At 38.6% G+C, this 12,252-nt stretch overlaps 1 protein-coding gene across 1 annotated transcript in view; it reads right to left on the reverse strand.

Annotated features, from left to right (window-relative positions):
- LOC128744512 (adenylyl cyclase 78C) overlaps positions 1 to 6,432 on the reverse strand; it is a 108,644-nt gene extending 102,212 nt beyond the window's left edge. Inside the window, exon 1 of the mRNA XM_053841574.1 lies at positions 6,399 to 6,432. The gene's annotated coding sequence lies outside the window, so the exon portion shown is untranslated. The remainder of the gene's footprint in view (positions 1 to 6,398) is intronic.
- Positions 6,433 to 12,252: the final 5,820 nt, after the last annotated feature.

A 12,252-nucleotide genomic window follows, 5' to 3' on the forward strand; every position in this document is an offset into this window, starting at 1 on the left:
TTCGAATAGTTCAATCGAGTAGTAGAGTTAACAGTAGAGAACAGTCAAGTCGAGCAGTCTTGTCGAGAAGTTAAATCAAGCTGCTCAGTCAAGCGGTCCGGTCGAGCAGTTGAGTCGAGCAGTTGAGTCGAGCAGTCGAGTAGAGCAATTGAATTGAGTGGTCGAGTCATGTAGTCAAGTCGAGCAGTTAAATCGAGCAGTCCTGTCGAACAGTTTAATCGAGCAGTTAAATTGAGAAGTTTAGTCGAGCACTTGAGTCGAGGAGTCGAATCGAATGGTTTAACCAAGTAGTCGGACCAAGTGATTTAGTCTAAAAGTAGAGTCGAGTAGTTCATTTGAGCAGTCGAGTCGAGCAGTTCATTTTAGAAGTCGAGTCGAGTAGTTGAATCGAGCAGTTGAGTCGAGTAGTCCAATCGAACAGTTTATTCGAGCAGTTGAGTCGAGTAATCCAGTTGAGCAGCTGAGTCGAGCAATCAAGTCGAGTAGTCCAGTCGAGCACTTGAGTAAAGTAGTCCAGTCGAGCACTTAAGTCGAGTAGTCCAGGCGAGCACTTGAGTCGAGTAGTCCAGTCGAGTAGTTAAGTCGAACTGTCGAATATCAAGTAGCTGAGGGAGCAGTCGGGTTGAGAGGCTAAGTCGAGCAGTTAAATCGAGCAGTCTAGTCAAGCTGTTGAATCAAGCTGTCAGTTAACTCGAGCAATCAAATCGAGTTAGACACTCGAGCAGTTGAATCGAGCAATCGGGTTGAGCAGTTGACTCGAGCAGCCGATTCGAATAGTTCAATCGAGTAGTAGAGATAAGCAGTTCATTCGAGCAGTCGAGCCGAGCAATTGAGTGAGTAGTCCAGTCGAGCAGTGGAATCACGCAGTTGAGTCGAGCGTCGAATCGAACAGTTGAGTCGAGCAGCTGAATCATGCTGTCCAGTCAAGCAGTTCATTCGAGCAGTCGAGTCGAGCAATTGGGTCGAGTAGTCCGGTTGAGCAGTTTAGTCGAGCGTCGAATCGAACAGTTGAGTTGAGCAGTCTAGTCGAGCAGATGAATCATGCTGTCCAGTCAAGCAGTCCAGTCGAGCAGTCGAATCGAACAGTCCAGTCGAGCAGTTCAATCGTGCAGTTAAGTCGAGCAGTCGGGTCGAGTAGTAAGTCAAGCAAATGTGTCAAGCAGTCGGATCGGGTAGTTAAGTCGAGTAGTCCACTCGAGCAGTGAAATCGAGCTGTTCAGTCAAGCAGTCAAGTCGATCTGTCCAATCAAGCAGTTTAGTCGAGCAGTCGAATCGAACAGTTCAGTCGAGCAGTTCAGTTAAGCATTTCAGTCGAGCAATCAAATTAAGTAGTCTAATCGACCAGTCCAGTTGAGCTGTCTAGTCAACTAGTTGAGCAATCGAGCAGTCGACCGGTGAGGTGACTGAGATTACAACCCATTGCTACGAAAGCATAACGTCCTGTCAGGAACCTGTCTTTAGTTACCGATAAGCCTCTTATGACGTCCTGTCAGAGACCTGGTTTTTGGTACAGACATAAGCCTCTTTTATAAATACACTCAAGTCGCTTTTTACGCGCACGATACGTCCCGCGTAAATAAACCGCGTAAATTCCGAAAACCGCGTAAATTCCGAAAACCGCGTAAAAAACCGCGTAAATTTCGAAAATCGCGTAAAAAAAAACAAAATTTCGCGTAAAAAAACTTTGTGGATTTCAACACTACGCGAAAAAATAGACGTTTTGAGCACATCCGCGTAAATTCCGAAAACCGCGTAAAAAAAACCGAGTAAATTCCGAAAACCGCGTAAAAAACCGCGTAAATTCCGAAAACCGCGTAAAAAACCGCGTAAATTCCGAAACCCGCGTAAAAATAGTCGCGTAAAAAAACCGCGTATAACAAAACCGCTTAAAAAGCGACTTCAGTGTAGATAAATAGATGAGTCCCAGCGACAAACAGTCTTCGGTGAAAATGTGTAATTTAGCATACTGAATAACTTTGTAGAACACACGAAACAACGGTCACCCTAATAGTGCAAAAAGATTCACTATATTTTATTATTAAAGTTCTCCGAAGATACCACCCTTAAAAAATTACGCATTTTTTACCCAATTGCTGTCCACACTTTTTCGAAACCGGACCACTGTGGAGTGAAAGGGCAGGGCAAACATTTGATAGGAAACTCCACTTTCTAATAATCGGACCAATCGAATCAGTTACAGTTAGATGCTTGAACACATCTTTTGATGTGCATGTAATCTGTTTTGCTACTGCTAAATGAAAATTGGAAATTCAAAATAAATTTCGTATGTGTCTCTGGAGCTCCAAAAGCGAAGCCCGTCTACAGAGGGCCTTACCCGTGAGAGGGTTAAGCATCTGGATGCATGGCATAATGAATATTAGACATACGGATGCAAAACAAATGGACACGAGGCCAAATGTACGCAAGGCCAAACAGACATGCGGATAAACCAAACGCATACCTAAGAGCAAAAAACTATTTCTTCTTTAGTTTGGAAAAGCGACTCGCCGCCTTTTGCTTTATCTAAGCACAGAGTGATTCGATGTGAGACCAAGGGAAAACACACTAAAGGTAGAACTAGGAAAATGAATAAACCCAGACGGATGTGATATCTGCGGGCGGCTGCCGACGACGGGGGTCGCCGGCAACACTCGCGCCATGTGGCCGGACCGTCTCGCTCTGAATCACACATAAGAAGGTCCCCGTATGGAGCAACAGTCGAAATTGCCAAAATATTTCACATTTTAGCATAAGCTTGAATGTGCTTTTGCGATTTATTATTTTTTCAATCAAATTTCAGTTGACAAAAAAATATGAATTTCATTCAATTACCAATTTTTTAAATTTGAATTTGAAATCAATTTTCGATGAAAGAGTTGGGTTTTATGTGAATAAAAGCTTCTATTGAATTTATCTAATATATTTTTCCTATACTGTGACCTTCTAGCTTCGAAAAGTTTTGTTCATAAATTAATGTCTTCATACTATATAAATGGATCAAACTCATATAATCACTGTTGTAGTCTACGCCGACAACGTCTACGCTTATTATCCTGCATCAGCAGCAGAATATTTGAATTGAAAACTAGAATAAGATGATCTATCCACTGGAATCACAATATAAATTCCATAGACGATGAAAAATTTCCCTGCTGCAAAATATAAAGAAACGCAGACAATGGATAATTGAGAACAATTAACTGCCCTTGCCCAGCCACATTCCCGCTACTTCCGGGTGTGATTATTGAATGCAAGGATTAAAAACTAGGCACTCAATCCAATGAAAGTATTTCATAAAACCATTTACGAAAGCGTGTAAAAATGTCCCAAGCAGACTGTTCAAGTTAACTTTAATTGCAAATCGTCAACCGCCGACGAAGGAACAATGGGCCTTCACTCACAATCAGAATGAATTAGTGTCTTATCGAACCAGCCTACAATCATCGTCAGCTAATTGGGTTTCGATCGCATTGTCAAATCCTTTCTTTTATTTCCTTTCAAAATCTTCTGGTTTTTCGCTGTCATTGACATTTGGATGAAGGACGAGAAGTAGTCGATTCTTTCCGAAAAAAACACAAACTTTTGATAGAAAACCGCCTTAGAGAATTGAGGTTAGAATTATATAATGAAATCATTCCATTACTGTTGTAAAGCAAAACGAAACCAGTCCCGAATGCCTCGTAAAATCAGTCCAATTTTCAACTTCAAGTTGCTATTTTAAAAATTTTATTACCGTGCCTGCGGGTAATTCCGCGCAGCACATTATTCCGCGCACTCATCCTAAAAATCTATTTTTCAACAGTAAATTTCACTAAAACGTCATTAATAAGTATACTATCATGGAATACCATGTTTCTTTAATGTTTTTGTTAAAAACTGACAACTTTTGCTTCGTTCGTCTGGCCAAACCAAAGGCCATTTCATTGCACGCTGACCAAAACGTGATTTCCGAATGTTGTTGTTAACAATTGTTCTAAGCGGAGGCCTAAATAATCGGAAGGTTTTTTTCGCTCCAAAAAGAGTACTTTTTATGATGAATTTGCGCTACATAGGTACATAGATGTACACTTAACTGTTTTATGGAAATAGTTATGAATAACTTATTTTTCTGTTTGTTTTGTTTAAAGATTTGTTGTGAGCGGAATTAAGAGCAGATAAATTAGTGTTGTTTATAATTCCGCGCGGATGTAGCAGGATCATATCGGGGAAAAAACAGATAGCAGAATATGCATTACTCTACAGAAAACTTTGTAGATACGTTGAAGAAAGTCCAATAAGGTTGTTCAGTACGGAAATCTGCGAAAATGACCAGGATTCCGGTCAGTACCTTACGGAATGAAAAGCACCAAATGCACAGTGATCCAAAATCAGTGAACCAAAACGTTCCCACTAGAGTTTTGAGTAGGAAATCTTGGTTTTAGGTTTGTGGAACCTTTGCAACAGTTTCTTTAGATTAAAAGATCTTTTCGTTTGGTGTAATTCAACTTTTGATTAATCCCCCTACAAGTGAAATGAAAAACTCAGTTTTCTTCAGTTTCAATATAACACACTGATGTGTTCTGCGAAGTTTTAGAGCATATTATTATGAGAAATTTTGCTGAAGTCAGTAATCTTCTATCTCTTCAGCGAAGATAGAAAAATTCTACTTCTATGAATTGTTAAAATCAATTTTTCTATTTTAGCTCTTTCTGTAGTTGTTGTATGATTTTTCCATGTTCTATAAAGTTGTACAAATAGGAAAAATACACAACTTTGCTAAATATAGTATAACTCTGTGGTTGCTTGTTTAGGAACTGTAGAACTTTTAATATAAAAAATTCCCCAATTTTGACCCCGAATTACTCGACTATCGGCAGCCGGCAGCTAAGTAATTACATGAACTAGAAACTATATGAAAAATACTACAAAATCCAGAAGGTTTCATTCGTAACCGTCTGCCGATACATACTAGTTGAGTAAATCGGGGTCGAAATTGGTTTTTTTATATTGAATTTCTACAAAGGGGGGAGGAGGGGATGTTTTTGGTCGAAATTTGCGTGACGTACTAAATGGATGTCGCCATAGAGGTATACTGTATTTGGCATAGTAGTGTATTTTTACCATTTGTACAACTTTGTAAAACATGAAAAAGTCATACAACAATTACAAAAAGAGCTAAAACAGAGTTTAACGATTTTTTCAATCTTCGGATTTTTTTATCTTCGCTAAAGAGATAGAAGGTTACTGTCTTCAGCAAAATTTTAATAATATGCTCTAAAACTTTGCAGAACACATCAATGTGTTATATGGAAAATGACGAAAAATAAATTTTTTATTTTACTTTTAGGGGGATTAATCAAAAGTTGAATTCCACCAAATGATAGAGCTTTCAATTTTAAGCAACACTTGCAATGGTTTCACAAACACTTTTCCTACATAAAATTCATGTGCGCACGTTTTTTTAGTTTTGGATCAATGTGAAATGGCGTAATTTCAGGATCACAAACGAGAATAAAACTCTAAACTATCGAATTACGCTGAACGCGTTTAATACCTTTTCAACAATTGTAAATATGTGTGACAGAAAAATAAAGAATAAAGAATAAAGAAATTTTAGTCATCAACATAATTATTATCGCTAAGCTAATTTTAAAATGTAGCGATCGTGTAATGTATCTACTGCCTAGAGGCTATTCAAGTAAATTTGTCCAAACATTTTTGCTTGAGCCATTTTCCGGCTTTATGCAGTTTTAATCTATTATCGTTGATGAGTGCAGTCCATTTTTTATTTAGTTGTTGCCATGTGTTATTATTAGCACTCTTTCTTATTATGCTCCAAGATGTTATGTACATGCTTGTTTGTGTTGCTAAGTCTGTTTGTTTATGGTTCCAGTTCCTACCAGAAGTCCGGACCTAAAATGTACTCATTTCAATTTTAGAATAATTTTGCCTATGGGCTTTTTTAGACTTTGTGTCTGTGATTATTACGATGAAAATATAGTGCGCGGAATTATGTACGCGTCTGAGCGGAATTATAATCAAGTCATAAATTAGTGCGCGGAATTATATGCACTGACACGTAACCGGCTGAAGCATTTTTTTCTTGTTTATTGGAACTTTACACTAACTGTCATATTTTTCTCATAAAAAGGACTAAAAATTCTATCCGATGGTGAAGTTATGGTTATTCTAACTCACCATTTGAATTTTTTACACACATCATAACATTGTCTGTGCCTTAAGTGCGCGGAATTACCAGCAGTCACGGTACTTACTTTTACACTCATTGATAAAACCCGAATGACGTAGAAAACTGTAGTATATTTTTATCAATTATGCACCCAGCCATGCATGGCAACGGCAATGGTCAATTATACAGTAGAATGTCATCATTCTTTTTTCAGATATCCAGTTCTTACCAATTATCAAATTATCCAACGATGAAGTGAATACCTGCAAATTAAATAAAAGGTCCTTATTAATACTTTTTTCACATTGAAAATATTCATCGTTGTTTCGACGTATTAATACAAATATTTTATCGTTTCACTGGAAAAGCATATTTAAACTCAATTTGTATCCCGGAAACCCTTTTCATTATCATCTACATATATACAATCGTACGGGTCATCTGATTTTATCTTATTTCACCCTCACTTCCATTCTTTCGGTTCGTTTGTGTTCGGTTTGTGCCTTTTGCAACAGGAGACAAACTCAGAGCAGAGCAGAGCCATCACATCACAGCTGCCTAACCAAAACGTAACGCAACAAAAAAAAAACACGAAACAGCTCTAGACGAGTCGACTGTATCACTGGTTATCCTTCCGGCTCAGGACGATTTTTATCAGCAACTGCTAGGACAGGACTGCTGCTATAACCAACCAGAGCGGAGCTAGACTGCAAACGATGGTGAACAAATAAAACTAAATATGAAAACAGTTTTTATTTGTCTGAACCTTTTTACGAGTCGAATATGTTTAACGCCTGCGAAATTTCCCGACCAGCGTTGCATCTACTTCAACAGAGTTTTTTTTATTTTTACTACTTTTATCCACAGGGCTAACTGATTATTAAAATATGGGCAAGAGATAAACGGTCGGTCAAAAATTGGTCATGCACTATCAAGTGCACACCGAATATTTTCTGAATATTATTTATATAAATAAACTTTAATTAAATTAATTCCTTTAAATGCTCAATTACTACAAAACCCAGATAAATTTTTTAATTGGGCGTGCGATTTTCCAAATGCGAATGCAACTTCAACTTTATCAGCCGAGAACCGGAGTGGCTCTTGCCGTATTGAGAATTCTTCTCCATTGTACTCGGTCCTGGGCAACTCGTCGGCAATTCGTGGCGTGTCTCGACACACGAGCTGGTCGAGCCATCTAGCACGTTGGGCCCCTCTATTCCTGGTGCACAGTAGTCCGGTATTCTTGCGACGTGGCCAGCCCACCGTAGTCTCCCAACTTTCGCCAGGTGTGCGATGGGAATCTCTCCAAGCAGTGCCTGTAGCTCGTGATTCATATGCCTCCGCCACTCTGCGCTTTCCGTTTGTACTCCGCAACACCTTTCGTACCAATACGCCACGTGCACGTATATCTTCCGTAAGCAAAGTCGCTCCCTCAAGTCCGTAGAGGACTGCCGGTCTGATTGGCGTTTTGTACATTATCAGCTTTGCGTAGAGGCGTATGCTCCTAGATCGAAGCGTCTTGCGAAGGGAAAAATAGGCTCGATTTCCAGCTTGAATGCGTCGTTGGATCTCCTTATTTGTATTATTGTCGCTGGTGACCAGAGATCCCAAATATACGAGCTCATCACTTCCAGTACATCGCCGTCAATAGTCACGGTCCGACTTTCTCTGGAACCTCTTCCTACCATATATTTGGTTTTCGACGCATTGATTTGTAACCCTATCTTCCTAGTCTCCGTTTTTAGTCTGACGTAGATTGTGTCCACTGTCCCAAGGTTTCTAGTAATGATGTCGAGGTCGTCTGCGAAGGCTAGGAGTTGGCTACTCTTGCTGAAGATCGTCGCTCTCGTTTCCATGCCCGTTCGCCGGATCACATCTTCAATAGCGATATTATATAACACACAGTACAGTCCATCCCCTTGCCGCAACCTTCTGTGCGATTCGAAAGGACTCGACAGTGTCCCCGAAACGGGCACGTAGCACATCACTCGCTCCCAGGTTGCTTTGATCAGCCGGGTCAGTTTGTCCGGAAAACCGTACTCGTGCATTATCTGCCATAGCAGTTCACGTTCAACTGTATCGTATGCTGCTCGGAAATCCACGAAAATATGATGCGTGGGCACGTTGTACTCTCGACATTTCTGGAGGATTTGTCGGAGAGAAAAAAATTTGATCCGTAGTAGCAAATGCGAATGCAAATCGGGATTTACGGTTCACGCTTTCTATTGATTTTTGCATCGCTTTATCCACCTTGTTTAATGCAGAACGCCCATTTGCTATGAAATTTTCGTTAACTTTTTATTTTCAACTGTTTTCTGAATTTTCTTGACGTACCGCTTAACGATTACAAGATATTTTCAATTCCAATGATTCTGTATTCGGTATTCTGTATATTAATTCTCCCAAGCAACAATGTGAGTTTTATTGTACTCTTATGCTGGTCTTCAAGACCAATTTTGGTCTTAAATGCCATCATAAAAGTGCAATAAAACCCAAATTGTTACTTGGGCTGTCTGTATTTTGATTAAAATGGTACTGCACGACCATATATGAATTAAATGGTTCAGTAGGACCATTGATAAGTAAAATGATTCGGTACGAATATTGTTCACTGAAGTATTTTGGTTCGGTACGAGCATAGATGGATGAAATGGTTCGGTACGACCATTGGTGAATAAAATGATTCTATTAATTAAAATGTTTTTATACGACTATATAGAGTGTTAGGTAGCTTGGTGCAGATATTTCAAGGGTTATTAAGGGACCACATTTGATGAAAAAACAATCCTTCTACGCATATGATCAAATCTCTACCGTTACAAGATTATTGAACATTTTTCGTTTTCGGTTCTGTTTGTCTTAAATTAGCTCTGGTACAAAAGCTATGCTAGCTAACTCAATTCTGTTACCTTCATTCGAATACATAGAAAATTTCGTACTGAATGAAAATTGCTCTTAAACCTCCTACTTCATTAAATATAGTACCGTTTTAGAAGCAAAGTTTTGAAATAAAGGTTTCTCAAGGCGTTTTTATCGAATTTCTTCTAAAAATGTGTGATAAAACTGATTGCTTCTATTCACAAAATGAAAGCTTTGGTACCGTTTTCCAATTCTTTCTTTGACAAGAAATGTCTGTCTCTTTTAGTTTCGTTGCAATTTGATTTAAATGTATCGTGTGTAGAATTAGTATCTGAAAACTGCAAGAATTCATACAATGCGCATAGCACACTAGATTACCGCATGCGACGAACATAATCTGACACGTATGAAAAAAAAAATAACTGCAGTAATAATATTTTTCAAAAATTTAGAGTTCGCTTCCACTTTTGCGTGCTTGCTTGCAATCGTTTTCAAAAACGTCTCAGAAAGACCCGAGAAGTCAGTTTCGGTATTATTTTCCATATGCGTCTAACCGTGTCCGTCGCACGCGGTGATCTAGTGTGTGACGGATTGTAGAACGGTACCAGAAATTAAATTGATAATTGATTTAAATTGATGCATAAAAGCAAATAGTTTTATCACGCCTTTTTAGGACAATTTTGATAAAAATGCCATGAAAAATGCTTATTTCAGAGTTTGTTGCTTCTAAAAAGCTACTAAATTTCATTAAGTAAGAAGTCTAAAAAAAAATTTTCAGAACGACATTTTCTCAGCTTTCAAATGAGAGTAATGAAATAGAGCTAGCTAGCATAGTTTTTGCACCAGAGCTAATTTAAGGCAAACATAACTGAAAACTAAAAATGTTTAGTGTTCATGCTCATGCTCATGCTCATGCTCAATGACTCTATAACGATTGAGATTTGATCATATCTGTAGAAGGATTTTTTTTCATCAAATGTGTTCCTCTACCAACCCCCGAAATATCTGCACTAAGCTACCTTACACCCTGTATATGAATTAAAAGGTTCGGTACGACCATAGATGTATGAAATGGTTCGGTACAATTGATGAATACAATGATTCTGTATGGCATTTAATTAAAATGGTACGGTACGACCATTGATAAGTAAAATGATTCGGTACTATCATTGCGCAAAGAAGTATATGATCCGGTACGACCATAGATGTATCTATTCCAAGGGCAAAATTACTAGTTTAATCTGGCTAAAAAGTAATCCCTGTTATGTTTACAAGACTGTAAATTTATTAAATATAACATCTAAACTATGAACGTAACTTTCCCTTCAATCGAGAGAAGAGTACGTCGCGTATTTACAAAAGATAAAACATTACTTTCTTCAGTAATATTGTAGACGATTCCTTGTTCTACAAATGCCCCATACACTACTTTTTAAAATTTTGCTTGGCTGAGGTGCAGTAATCAAAAGAGCATAATCAAAGCGAAAAGTGTATGCCCGGCCTGAAGGTGAGCAGTAGATTCATCAATCCGCCCCTTCAACATCTTTGGCTCGAGCAGCACGTTCCTCACACAATCCGCCCCTTACTTCAAACCATTTAACTTCACCCCCTGTCCTGACACTTGACGTGGAACTATCAAGGTTGACCCGTATTACCCTTATCAATTTTGTTGGATAACCTTGTTCAACTGAATCGAACACAGCCTGGAAGTCTACAAACAGATTTATGGGGTCGCCCATAAATTAATTGCTCGAAATTTGTACATGATCTGTGGCCAGGCTTGGCACGGTCTTTTTGCTTCGATTTTACTTTTTTGATTACTGCACCTCAGCCAAGCATAATTTAAAAAAGTGGTGTACGGAGAATTTTATATGCAGAGTTGATTCGATAATAATTACATTTAAAACGGTGGGTTTTCTTGTTAATAGGACGTATGAGTCTCGCCACCAAATCACAGCTGGAACTTCAGGATGATCCGATTAATTACATATAATATAGGCTGTTCAATCCCAATTATCAGAAGCTCGGAGGGCATGCCTTCTTTCTTAGCTGCCATGCCATCCTTCAATTCATTAACTGTCTTTTTATCTCGTCCAAGGCTGGTAGATCTGCAGCTTGTCTATCTATCGCAAAATCTGTTGACCGAATTTCCAAACATGATTTCAAGTCATCAGTTCGAGTATATGCAAAATAATGTGAAGAGAAGAAATTCCACATTGCTGCCTTAAGAAACATCAGCGAAGTCAGTAAACTGAGAGTTGAAATAGAAATCAAGCGTCCTACACGCGTACGATTCTACTACTAATGAACACGTAAAATTTTGGAATTTATCACATTTATATTTATATTTATATTTATTCACAAAATTTTCTGTAGCAAGTGTTTTACGGTTTATACGATCGAACTTTGCGTTCAGATTTTTCAGGTTTCTTTCTAATAACTTTAGTCCAATAGTTAGAATTGCTGAAAATTAAAAATCAGAGCATTACTTTAACAACACAGAAAGGTAAAAGGGCAGAAAGGTGCACATCCGATGAAAAAAGTTGTTCATTCTATAAAGCACAGAATATATTACCATTAGCAAATGAGACAAAAATCCTGAGCGCCCCATCCTAGACACGCCAATGGTGCGGCTGCTGCTACTACTACTGCTTCCGTGCTCCTACTTAACCGTGCTAAAATGAATTATTCAAAAGGGCTCAGTTGCAAATGCTCCACTATCTGCCAAGTAATCCGCATGGGAAGAACCCAACCCGAGCGAGCTGGGGCGTGTAATCCGCGAGTTTGCAATTCTGGGTCGAGGGCCAACATTCTAGATCACGAAACTTTTCAGCGGCATAATGATTGGCGCGGTTGGTATCGAGTGGATGGACGACACATTATTGATTTATTTTTCAAGTGTTATCATTCACCATGTCTCAGCGTCGTTCCGTTGTTGTGACAATCCGCCAATGATGATTCCGGGGAAATTATCTCCCCCTGTTGTGTGACGGTGGGTCAAGTTGAATCGAGTTTCGAATGTATGTGAAGATGAGATGCTAAAGAAAGGAGAATGTTTTTTAGTAATTGGTTGCCTCTGTTCGCTGTTTGTTTACCATTTTATCCCTTTTTACTGACATATTCGATATTTTAGTATAAGTCATATATGATATCCATACATAATACATCGTCGTAGTTATTGCTTGGATAAGTTTATCCTTTTCAGATCGCAATGATTCAGA

Source organism: Sabethes cyaneus, chromosome 3 (assembly GCF_943734655.1).
Source record: "Sabethes cyaneus chromosome 3, idSabCyanKW18_F2, whole genome shotgun sequence".
Taxonomy (NCBI): domain Eukaryota; kingdom Metazoa; phylum Arthropoda; class Insecta; order Diptera; family Culicidae; genus Sabethes; species Sabethes cyaneus.